This window comes from Hordeum vulgare, chromosome 6H (genome assembly GCF_904849725.1).
Source record: "Hordeum vulgare subsp. vulgare chromosome 6H, MorexV3_pseudomolecules_assembly, whole genome shotgun sequence".
Taxonomy (NCBI): Eukaryota; Viridiplantae; Streptophyta; class Magnoliopsida; order Poales; family Poaceae; genus Hordeum; species Hordeum vulgare.
This window is the reverse complement of record NC_058523.1, coordinates 450,399,959-450,410,688: the sequence shown is the minus strand read 5'-3', so window position 1 is coordinate 450,410,688 and position 10,730 is coordinate 450,399,959.

Genomic DNA, 10,730 nt, shown 5'->3' with positions numbered 1-10,730 from the left:
TTGTATGCGAGATAATCTATTGTAAATTGTTAATATATGGATGAGGACAATTTGCTTGTTTAGAAATATTGTACCCTACTATATGTGACTGACTAGACAAATGCATCACGCAAAATAAACAGCTGCACAAGGTCTATTAAGAAACTAAATTATAGTGCAAAACCTTAATTTGAAGTAAAACACGCAAAGAAGCAAAATATCTCTTAAGATTCATGCTCTCGAGAGTGGAAATGAAAGTCCAAACTAATGCAAAGAGCTAGGCAATCCCCATATACACTTTAACACCCCCCCCTCACACATGTGAAGTGAAAAGTCAACACGTGAATAGACTCATGTGTGAAGTGGAAAGTCAACATGTGAATAGACTCATATGTGTGGCTCAGGAGGCCTATACATGGACACAATGGGGGAGGAGAAAGAGTTTTTTGATAAATTGCGAAAGTCGAGACTTGAATACGAGACTTTAGGCCATGGTACCATGTTAAGCTTCATGCACTAGAAAACACAACCAAAAGTCCTAGCTAGCAAAAAGGGCTATGCAATCCACATATACACTTCACCCCCTCTCATGTGTGAGGCAAGAAGTCAACACATGCATGGATGGACTTTGAGATATGGCACAAGAGGCCTATTTGTGGACATAAAGGGGGCAACGACAATATTTTGATAAATTGCGAAAGCCAAGACTTGAACTTGAGACCTTATCTCTACCACCATGTAGCTTCATGCACTAGCTAACACAACCAGAAGTTTGAAGCCTAAAGGCAATAATAAATTAGTTATTATTATATTTATTTGTTCATGATAATCGTTTATTATCCATGCTATAATTGTATTGATTGGAAACACAATACTTGTGTGGATACATAGACAAAAACACTGTCCCTAGTAAGCCTCTAGTTGATTAGCTCGTTGATCAAAGATGGTCAAGGTTTCCTAACCATAGGCAAGTGTTGTCACTTGATAACGGGATCACATCATTAGGAGAATCATGTGATGGACTAGACCCAAACTAAATGAACGTAGCATGTTGATCGTGTCATTTTGTTGCTACTGTTTTTCTGTGTGTCAAGTATTTATTCCTATGACCATGAGATCATATAACTCACTGGCACCGGAGGAATACCTTGTGTGTATCAAACGTCACAACGTAACTGGGTGACTATAAAGATGCTCTACAGGTATCTCCGAAGGTGTCCGTTGAGTTAGTATGGATCAAGACTGGGATTTGTCACTCCCTGTGACGGAGAGGTATCTCGGGGCCCACTCGGTAATACAACATCACACACAAGCCTTGCAAGCAATGTAACATAGTGTAAGTCACGGGTCTTGTATTACGGAACGAGTAAAGAGACTTGCCGATAAACGAGATTGAAATAGGTATGCGGATACCGACGATCGAATCTCGGGCAAGTAACATACCGAAGGACAAAGGGAATGATATACGGGATTATATGAATCCTTGGCACTGAGGTTCAACCGATAAAGATCTTCGGAATATGTAGGATCCAATATGGGCATCCAGGTCCCGCTATTGGATATTGACCAAGGAGTCCCTCGGGTCATGTGTACATAGTTCTCAAACCCGCAGGGTCTGCACACTTAAGGTTCAGCGATATTTTATGCTTATTTGAGTTATATGGTTGGTTACCGAATGTTGTTCGGAGTCCCGGATGAGATCACGGACGTCACGAGGGTTTCCGGAATGGTCCGTAAACAAAGATTGATATATAGGATGACCTCATTTGATTACCGGAAAGTTTTCGGCATTACCGGGAATGTACCGGGAGTGACGAATGGGTTCCGGATGTTCACCAGGGGGGGCCAGCCCACCTGGGGGAAGCCCATAGGCCTTAGGGGTTCCACACCAGCCCTTAGTGGGCTGGTGGGACAGCCCAAGAGGCCCTATGCGGAGGGGAGAAAGAAACCAAATGAAAAAGAAAAGAAAAAAGGGGGAAGTGGGAAAGTGGAGAAGGACTCCACCTTCCAATCCTAGTTGGACTAGGATTGGAAGGGGAGGACTTCCCCCCTTGCTTCGGCCGACCCCTTGGGGATCTCTTGAGCCTCAACGCAGGTCCCTCCCCCTCCCTCCTATATATACTGAGGTATTAGGGCTGATTTGAGACAACTTTGCCACGGCAGCCCGACCACATACCTCCACGGTTTTTCCTCTAGATCGCATATCTGCGGAGCTTGGGCGGAGCCCTGCTGAGATAAGATCACCACCAACCTCCGGAGCGCCGTCATGCTGCCAAAAAACTCATCTACCTCTCCATCTCTCTTGCTGGATCAAGAAGGCCGATATCATCGTCGAGCTGTACGTGTGCTGAACGCGGAGGTGCCGTCCGTTCGGCACTAGATCGGAGCGGATCGTGGGACGGATCGCGGGACGGTTCGTGGGACGGTTCGCGGGGCGGATCGAAGGACGTGAGGACGTTCCACTACATCAACCGCGTTTCTTAACGCTTCCTGTTGTGCGATCTACAAGGGTACGTAGATAGGAAATCCCCTCTCGTAGATGGACATCACCATGATAGGTCTTCGTGCGCGTAGGAAAATTTTTGTTTCCCATGCGACATTCCCCAACAGTGGCATCATGAGCTAGGTTCATGCGTAGATGTCATCTCGAGTAGAACACAAAAGTTTTTGTGGGCGGTGATGTGCGACTTGCTGCCCTCCTTAGTCTTTTCTTGATTCCGTGGTATTGTTGGATCGAAGCGGCTCGGACCGACATTACTCGTACGCTTACGAGAGACTAGTTTCATCGCTACGAGCAGCCCCGTTGCTTAAAGATGACTAGCGAGTGTCGGTTTCTCCAACTTTAGTTGAATCGGATTTGACCGAGGAGGTCCTTGGAGAGAGGTTAAATAGCAATTCATACATCTCTGTTGTGGTGTTTGCGTAAGTAAGATGCGATCCTACTAGATACCCATGGCAACCACGTAAAACATGCAACAACAATTAGAGGACGTCTAACTTGTTTTTGCAGGGTATGCTTGTGATGTGATATGGCCAACGACGTGATGTGATATATTGGATGTATGAGATGATCATGTTGTAATAGTTAATATCGTCTTGCACGTTGATGCTACGGCAACCGGCAGGAGCCATAGGGTTGTCTTCAAACTAACGTTTGTGTTTGCAGATGCGTTTGCTATATTGCTAGGACGTAGCTTTAGTAGTAATAACATAGCTTACACGACAACCTCGATGGCGGCACGATGATGGAGATCATGATGATGGGTATCATGGTGTGGCCCCGGTGACAAGAAGATCATACCGGTGCTTTGGTGATGGAGATCAAGGAGCACTTGATGATGGCCATATCATGTCACTTATGAATTGCATGTGATGTTAATCCTTTATGCACCTTATCTTGCTTAGAATGACGGTAGCATTATGAGGTGATCTCTCACTAAAATTTCAAGACGAAATTGTGTTCTCCCCGACTGTGCACCGTTGCGACAGTTCATCGTTTCGAGACACCACGTGATGATCGGGTGTGATAGACTCAACGTTCACATACAACGGGTGCAAAACAGTTGCACACGTAGAACACTCGGGTTAAACTTGACGAGCCTAGCATGTGCAGACATGGCCTCGGAACACAAGAGACCGAAAGGTTGAACATGAATTGTATAGTTGATATGATTAGCATAGAGATGCTTACCACTGAAACTATTCTCGACTCACGTGATGATCGGACTTGAGATAGTGGATTTGGATCATGTACCACTCAAATGACTAGAGAGATGTACTTTTTGAGTGGGAGTTCTTAAGTAATATGATTAATTGAACTAATTATCATGAACATAGCCTAGTGGTCTTTGCGAATTACGATGTAGCTTGCGCTATAGCTCTATAGTTTTTATATGTTCCTAGAGAAAATTTAGTTGAAAGTTGATAGTAGCAACTTTGCGGACTGAGTCTGTAAAACTGAGGATTGTCCTCGTTGCTGCGCAGAAGGCTTATGACCTTAATGCACCACCCGGTGTGCTGCACCTCGAGCGTCGTCTGTGGATGTTGTGAACATCCGACATACACGTTTGTGATGACTATGCGATAGTTCAGTGCAAAATACTTAATGGCTTAGAAGCAAGGCGCCGAAGACGTTTTGAAACGTCAAGGAACATAAGAGATGTTCTAAAGAGATGAAATTGTGATTTCATGCTCGTGCCCTTGTTAAGAGATATGAGACCTCCGACAAGATTCTTTGTCCACGAAGTAAAAGGAGAAAAGCTCAATCGTTGAGCGTGTGCTCAGATTGTCTGAGTACGATAATCGCTTGAATCAAGTGGGAGTTAATCTTCCAGATAAGATAGTGATGGTTCTCCAAAGTCACTGCCACCAAGCTGTGAGAGCTTCGTGATGAACTATAACATATGAAGGATAGATACAATGATCCTTGAGCGATTCGTGATGTTTGACACTACAAAAGTAGAAATCAAGAAGGAGCATCAATAGTTGATGGTTAGTAAAACCACTAAGTTTCAAGAAAGGCAAGGGCTAGAAGGGATACTTCGTAAAACGGCAAAACAGTTGATGCACTAATGAAGAGACCCAAGATTAAACCCAAACCCGAGACTAAGTGCTTCTGTTATGAGGGGAACGGTCACTGAGGCGGAGCTACCCTAGATGCTTGCTAGATAAGAAGGCTGGCAAAGTCGACAGAAGTATATTTGATATACATGATGTTGATGTGTACTTTACTAGTACTCCTAGTAGCGCGAGGGTATTGGATACCGGTTCGGTTGCTAAGTGATTAGTAACACGAAATAAAAGCTGCGGAATAAACGGAGACTAGCTAAAGGCGAGGTGACGATACGTGTTGGAAGTGTTTCCAAGGTTGATATAATCAAACGTCGCATGCTCCCTCTACCATCAGGATTGGTGTTAAACCTAAATAATTGTTATTTGGTGCTTGCGTTCAGCATGAACATGATTGGATCGTGTTTATTGCAATACGATTATTCATTTAAAGAGAATAATGGTTACTCTATTTGCTTGAATAATCACCTTCAATGGTTTATTAAATCTCGATCGTAGTGTTACACATGTTCATGATATTGGTGCCAAAAGATACAAGGTGATGATGATAGTACCACTTACTTGTGGCACTGCCGCTTGAGTCATGATGGTATAAATTGCATGAAGAGGCTCCATGTTGATGGATCTTTATACTCACTTGATTTTGAATTACTTGTGACATGCAAATCATACCACATGAGCAAGGCCTTGTTTTCATTGAGATGAAACAAGATAGTAACTTGTTGGAAGTAATACATTTTGATGTATGCAGTCCAATGGGTGCTGGGGCACGCAGTGGATATCATTGTGTTCTTGTTTCAATGACGATTTGAGTAGATACAGGAGTATTTACTTAATGAATCACAAATCTGAAATATTGAAAAGGTTCAATTCTGTTTCAGAGTGAAGTTCGTCGTAATAAGAGGATAAATTGTCTACGATATGATCATAGAGATGAATTTCTGAGTTGCGAGTTTTGGTACACAGTTAAGATAATGTGGAAGTTGTTTCGCAATTCATGCCACCAAGAACACCATGGTGTGATGGTGTCATAGCCGCGACCTATTTGATATGGTGCATACTATGATGTCTCTTATCGAATTACCACTGTCATTTATGGGTTATGCATTAGAGACAACCGCATTCACTTTAAATAGGGCACCGCGTAATTCTGTTGAGATGACACATTATAGACTGAGGTTTAGAGAAATCTAAGCTGTCATTTCTTGAAAGATTGGGACTGCGACACTTATGTGAAAAAGTTTCAGTCTGATAAACTCGAACCCAAAGCGGATAACTGCATCTTCATAGGATATCCAAAACAGTTGGGTGCATCTCCTATCTCAGATCCGGAAGCAAAGTGTTTGTTTCTAGAAAACAGGTCCTTTCTCGAGGAAAGGTTTCTCTCGAAAGAATTGAGTAGGAGGGTGGTAGAACTTGATGAGGTTATTGAACCATCACTTCAACCAATGTGTAGCAGGGCGCAGGAAGTTGTTCCTGTGGCGCCTACACCAATTGAAGTGGAAGCTGATGATGGTGATCATTAAGCATTGGATCAAGCTACTACAAACCTCGTAGGTCAACAAGGTCGCATACTACTACAGAGTAGTACGGTAACCCTGTCTTGGAGGTCATGTTGTTGAACAACAATGAACCTATGAGTTATGAAGAAGCAATGGTGGGCCCGGATTCCGGCAAATGGATGGAGGCCATGAAATCCGAGAGAGAATCCATATGTGAGAACAAAGTATAGACTTTGGAAGAACTACTTGTTGGTCGTGGGACTATTAAGTCAACATGGATGTTTATAAGGAAGACAGACGATGATGGTGAATCGTCACTATTAAGAAAAGCTTGACTTGTCGCAAAGATGTTTTCGACGAGATCAAAGAGTTGACTATGATGTGACTTTCTCACTCGTAGCGATGCTAAAAGTCTGTTGGAATTATGTTAGTAGTTGCTGCATTATTTGTCAAATATTGCACATAGGAAGACAAAACATTGTTTCCTCGACGGTTTCCTTGAGGAAAGATTGTATGTAATACAACCGGAAAGTTTTGTCAATCCTAAGGATGCTAACAAGTATGCAAGCTCCAGTGATCCTTCTATGGACTGGTGCAAGCATCTCGGAGTTGGAATATATGCTTTGATGAGTTGATCAAAGCTTTTGGGTTTGTACAAGGTTTATGAGAAACTTGTATTTCCAAAGAAGTGAGTGGGAGCACTATAGAATTTCTGATAAGTATATGTGGTTGACATATTGTTGATCAGAAGCAATGTAGAATTTCTGTGAAGCATAAAAGGTTCCTTGAAAGGAGTTTTTCAAAGGAATACCTGGATTGAGCTACTTGAACGTTGAGCATCAAGATCTATGGAGATAGATCGAAACGCTTAATAGAAGTTTCAACTAGATGCATGCCTTGACAAGTTTTTGAAAGAGTTCAAAATAGATCAGCAAAGAAGGAGTTCTTACCTGTGTTGTAAGGTGTGAATTTGAGTAAGACTCAAAACCCGACCGCGACAGAATAAAGAGAATAGACGAAGGTCGTCTTCTATGCCTTAGTCGTAGACTCTAAAGTATGCCATGCTGAGTACCGCACCGTATGTGTGCCTTGCAGCGAGTCTGTTAAGAGGTACAAAGAGTGATCCAGGATTGAATCACTGATCAGCGGTCAAAGTTATCCTTAGTAACTAAATGGACTAAGGAATTTTTCTCAATTATGGAGGTGGTTAAAGAGTTCGTCGTAAAGGGTTATGTCGATGCAAGCTTTGACACTAATCCGAATAACTATGAGTAGTGAAACGGATTCGTATAGTAGAGTAGATATTTGGAGTATTTCCGAATAGCACATAGTAGCAGCATCTATAAGATGACATAAATATTTGTAAAGGACACACGGATCTGAATGTTTCAGAACCGTTGACTAAAACCTCTCTCACGAGCAAGACGTGATCAGACCCTAGAACTATATGGGTGTTGGATTCGTTGAAATCACATGGTGATGTGAACTATACTATTGACTCTAGTGCAAGTGGGAGACTGTTGGAAATATGCCCTAGAGGCAATAATAAATTAGTTATTATTATATTTCTTTGTTCATGATAATCGTTTATTATCCATGCTATAATTGTATTGATTGGAAACACAATACTTGTGTGGATAGATAGACAAAAACACTGTCCCTAGTAAGCCTCTAGTTGACTAGCTCGTTGGTCAAAGATGGTCAAGATTTCCTGACCATAGGCAAGTGATGTCACTTGATAACGGGATCACATCATTAGAAGAATCATGTGATGGACTAGACCCAAACTAAATGAACGTAGCATGTTGATCGTGTCATTTTGTCGCTACTGTTTTTCTGCGTGTCAAGTATTTATTCCTATGACCATGATATCATATAACTCACTGGCACCGGAGGAATACCTTGTGTGTATCAAACGTCACAACGTAACTGGGTGACTATAAAGATGCTCTATAGGTATCTCCGAAGGTGTCCGTTGAGTTAGTATGGATCAAGACTCGGATTTGTCACTCCGTGTGACGGAGAGGTATCTCGGGGCCCACTCGGTAATACAACATCACACACAAGCCTTGCAAGCAATGTGACTTAGTGTAAGTCACGGGATCTTGTATTACGGAACGAGTAAAGAGACTTGCCGGTAAACGAGATAGGTATGCGGATACCGACGGTCGAATCTCGGGCAAGTAACATACCGAAGGACAAAGGATATACGGGATTATATGAATCCTTGGCACTGAGGTTCAACCGATAAAGATCTTCGGAATATGTAGGATCCAATATGGGCATCCAGGTCCCGCTATTGGATATTGACCGAGGAGTCCCTCGGGTCATGTCTACATAGTTCTCGAACCCGCAGGGTCTGCATACTTAAGGTTCGGCGATATTTTATGCGTATTTGAGTTATATGGTTGGTTACGGAATGTTGTTCGGAGTCCCGGGTGAGATCACGGACGTCACGAGGGTTTCCGGAATGGTCCGGAAATGAAGATTGATATGTAGGCTGACCTCATTTGATTACCGGAAAGTTTTCGGCATTACCGGGAATGTACCTGGAGTGACGAATGGGTTCCGGATGTTCACCGGGGGGCAGCCCACCCGGGGGAATCCCATAGGCCTTAGGGGTGCCACATCAGCCCTTAGTAGGCTGGTGGGACAGCCCAAGAGGCCCTATGCGCAGGGGAGAAAGAAATCAAATGAAAAAGAAAAAAGGGGGAAGTGAGAAAGTGGAGAAGGACTCCACCTTCCAATCCTAGTTGTACTATGATTGGAAGGGGAGGACTTCCCCCCTTGCTTCGGCCGACCCCTTGGGGCTCTCTTGAGCCTCAAGGAAGGTCCCTCCCCCCTCCCTCCTATATATACTGAGGTATTAGGGCTGATTTGAGACAACTTTGCCACGGCAGCCCGACCACATACCTCCACGGTTTTTCCTCTAGATCGCGTTTCTGCGGAGCTCGGGCGGAGCCCTGCTGAGATAAGATCACCACCAACCTCTAGAGCGCCGTCACGCTGCCGGAGAACTCATCTAGCTCTCCGTCTCTCTTGCTGGATCAAGAAGGCTGAGATCATCGTCGAGCTATACGTGTGCTGAATGCGGAGGTGTCGTCCGTTCGGCACTAGATCGGAGCGGATCGTGGGACGGATCGCGGGACGGTTCGTGGGACGGTTCGCGGGGCGGATCGAGGTACGTGAGGACGTTCCACTACATCAACCGCATTTCTTAACGCTTCCTGATGTGCAATCTACAAGGGTACGTAGATCGGAAATCCCCTCTCGTAGATGGACATCACCATGATAGGTCTTCGTGCGCGTAGGAAAAATTTTGTTTCCCATGCGACGTTCCCCAACATTAAGCAATCTTGGTACTTGTAAAACTATGTTGGGTTTTCCCCGAAGAGGAGGGGAGATGCAGTACAACAGAGATAAGTATTTTCCTTAGTGAGAACCAAGGTTAGCAAACCAATAGGAGACTCACACAATCTCCCTTTTTGGAGCACCTACACACACAGAACCAAACACTTGCACCCAACGCGGGCATGAAGGTTGCCAAGCCCCTTGAACTTGTTACTTGCAAGGATTAAATATTAATAGATAGACAATATAAATATAAAAATAAATAAATTGCAGCAAGGTAAATTGAGTTTTAGTAAATCCATTTAAGTAGACCTGAGGGCCATAGTTTTTACTAGTGGCTTATCTCTTGAACATAGCATTAGGTGGGTAAACAAATTATTGTTGGGCAACTGGCAGAATAGCACATCGTTATGACATGTTATTCACGGCAATGATCATGTATATAGGCATCACGTCCATAAACAAGTAGACCGACTCCTGCCTGCATTTGCTACTATTACTCCACTCATCGACCGCCATCCAGCACACATCTGGAGTATTAAGTATAAAATAGAGTAATGCTTGGAGCAAGGTGACATGATGTAGAGAAAGTAAGACCAGAAATATGTTCAAACCCTATCATTTTCTCATTAATGTCAATAATACAAATATGTGCCATGTCTCTTTCTACCACTGGGATTGAGGACCACAAGATTGAATCCATTAGAACACACCACTCCCACTGAAGATAAACCAATCTAGTGGGCCAAACCAAACACATAGATCGGAGAGAAATATGAAGCTATAACAATCATGCATGAAAGAATTCAAAGAAGACTCAATTAGTATTCATGAATAATCTGATCATAAACCCACAATTCATGAGATCCCAACAAACAACCACGAAATAGGATTACATTGGATAGATCACCGCGGTAATCGCGGTGAACTTTTCATTAAGATCAAAGAGAGAGAAGAAACCATCTAGGTATTAGCTATGAACTCATAGGTCTGTGGTGGACTACTCACACATCATCATGGTGGAAGCAAAGTTGATGTACATGACCTCCATGATCAATTCCCCCTCTGGCGGGCCACCGGAAAAGATCTCTAGATGGGATCATGGCGGAACTGAGAGTTGTGGCGGCGAAAAAAGTGTTTCGGGTGGCGCTCTATTGGTTTATAAATAATAGAGAATTTATGAAGGTGGAATTAGGTCAGATGGAGCCACAAGGGGCACACAAGGCATCAAGGCGTGCCTGCCCCCTAGGCGTGCCCTGTTGCCTTGTCGTCTCCTCGTGTGTCATTGCGTCTCCTTCTTAAGCTTTGAGGGTCTCTTTTGTCTAGAAA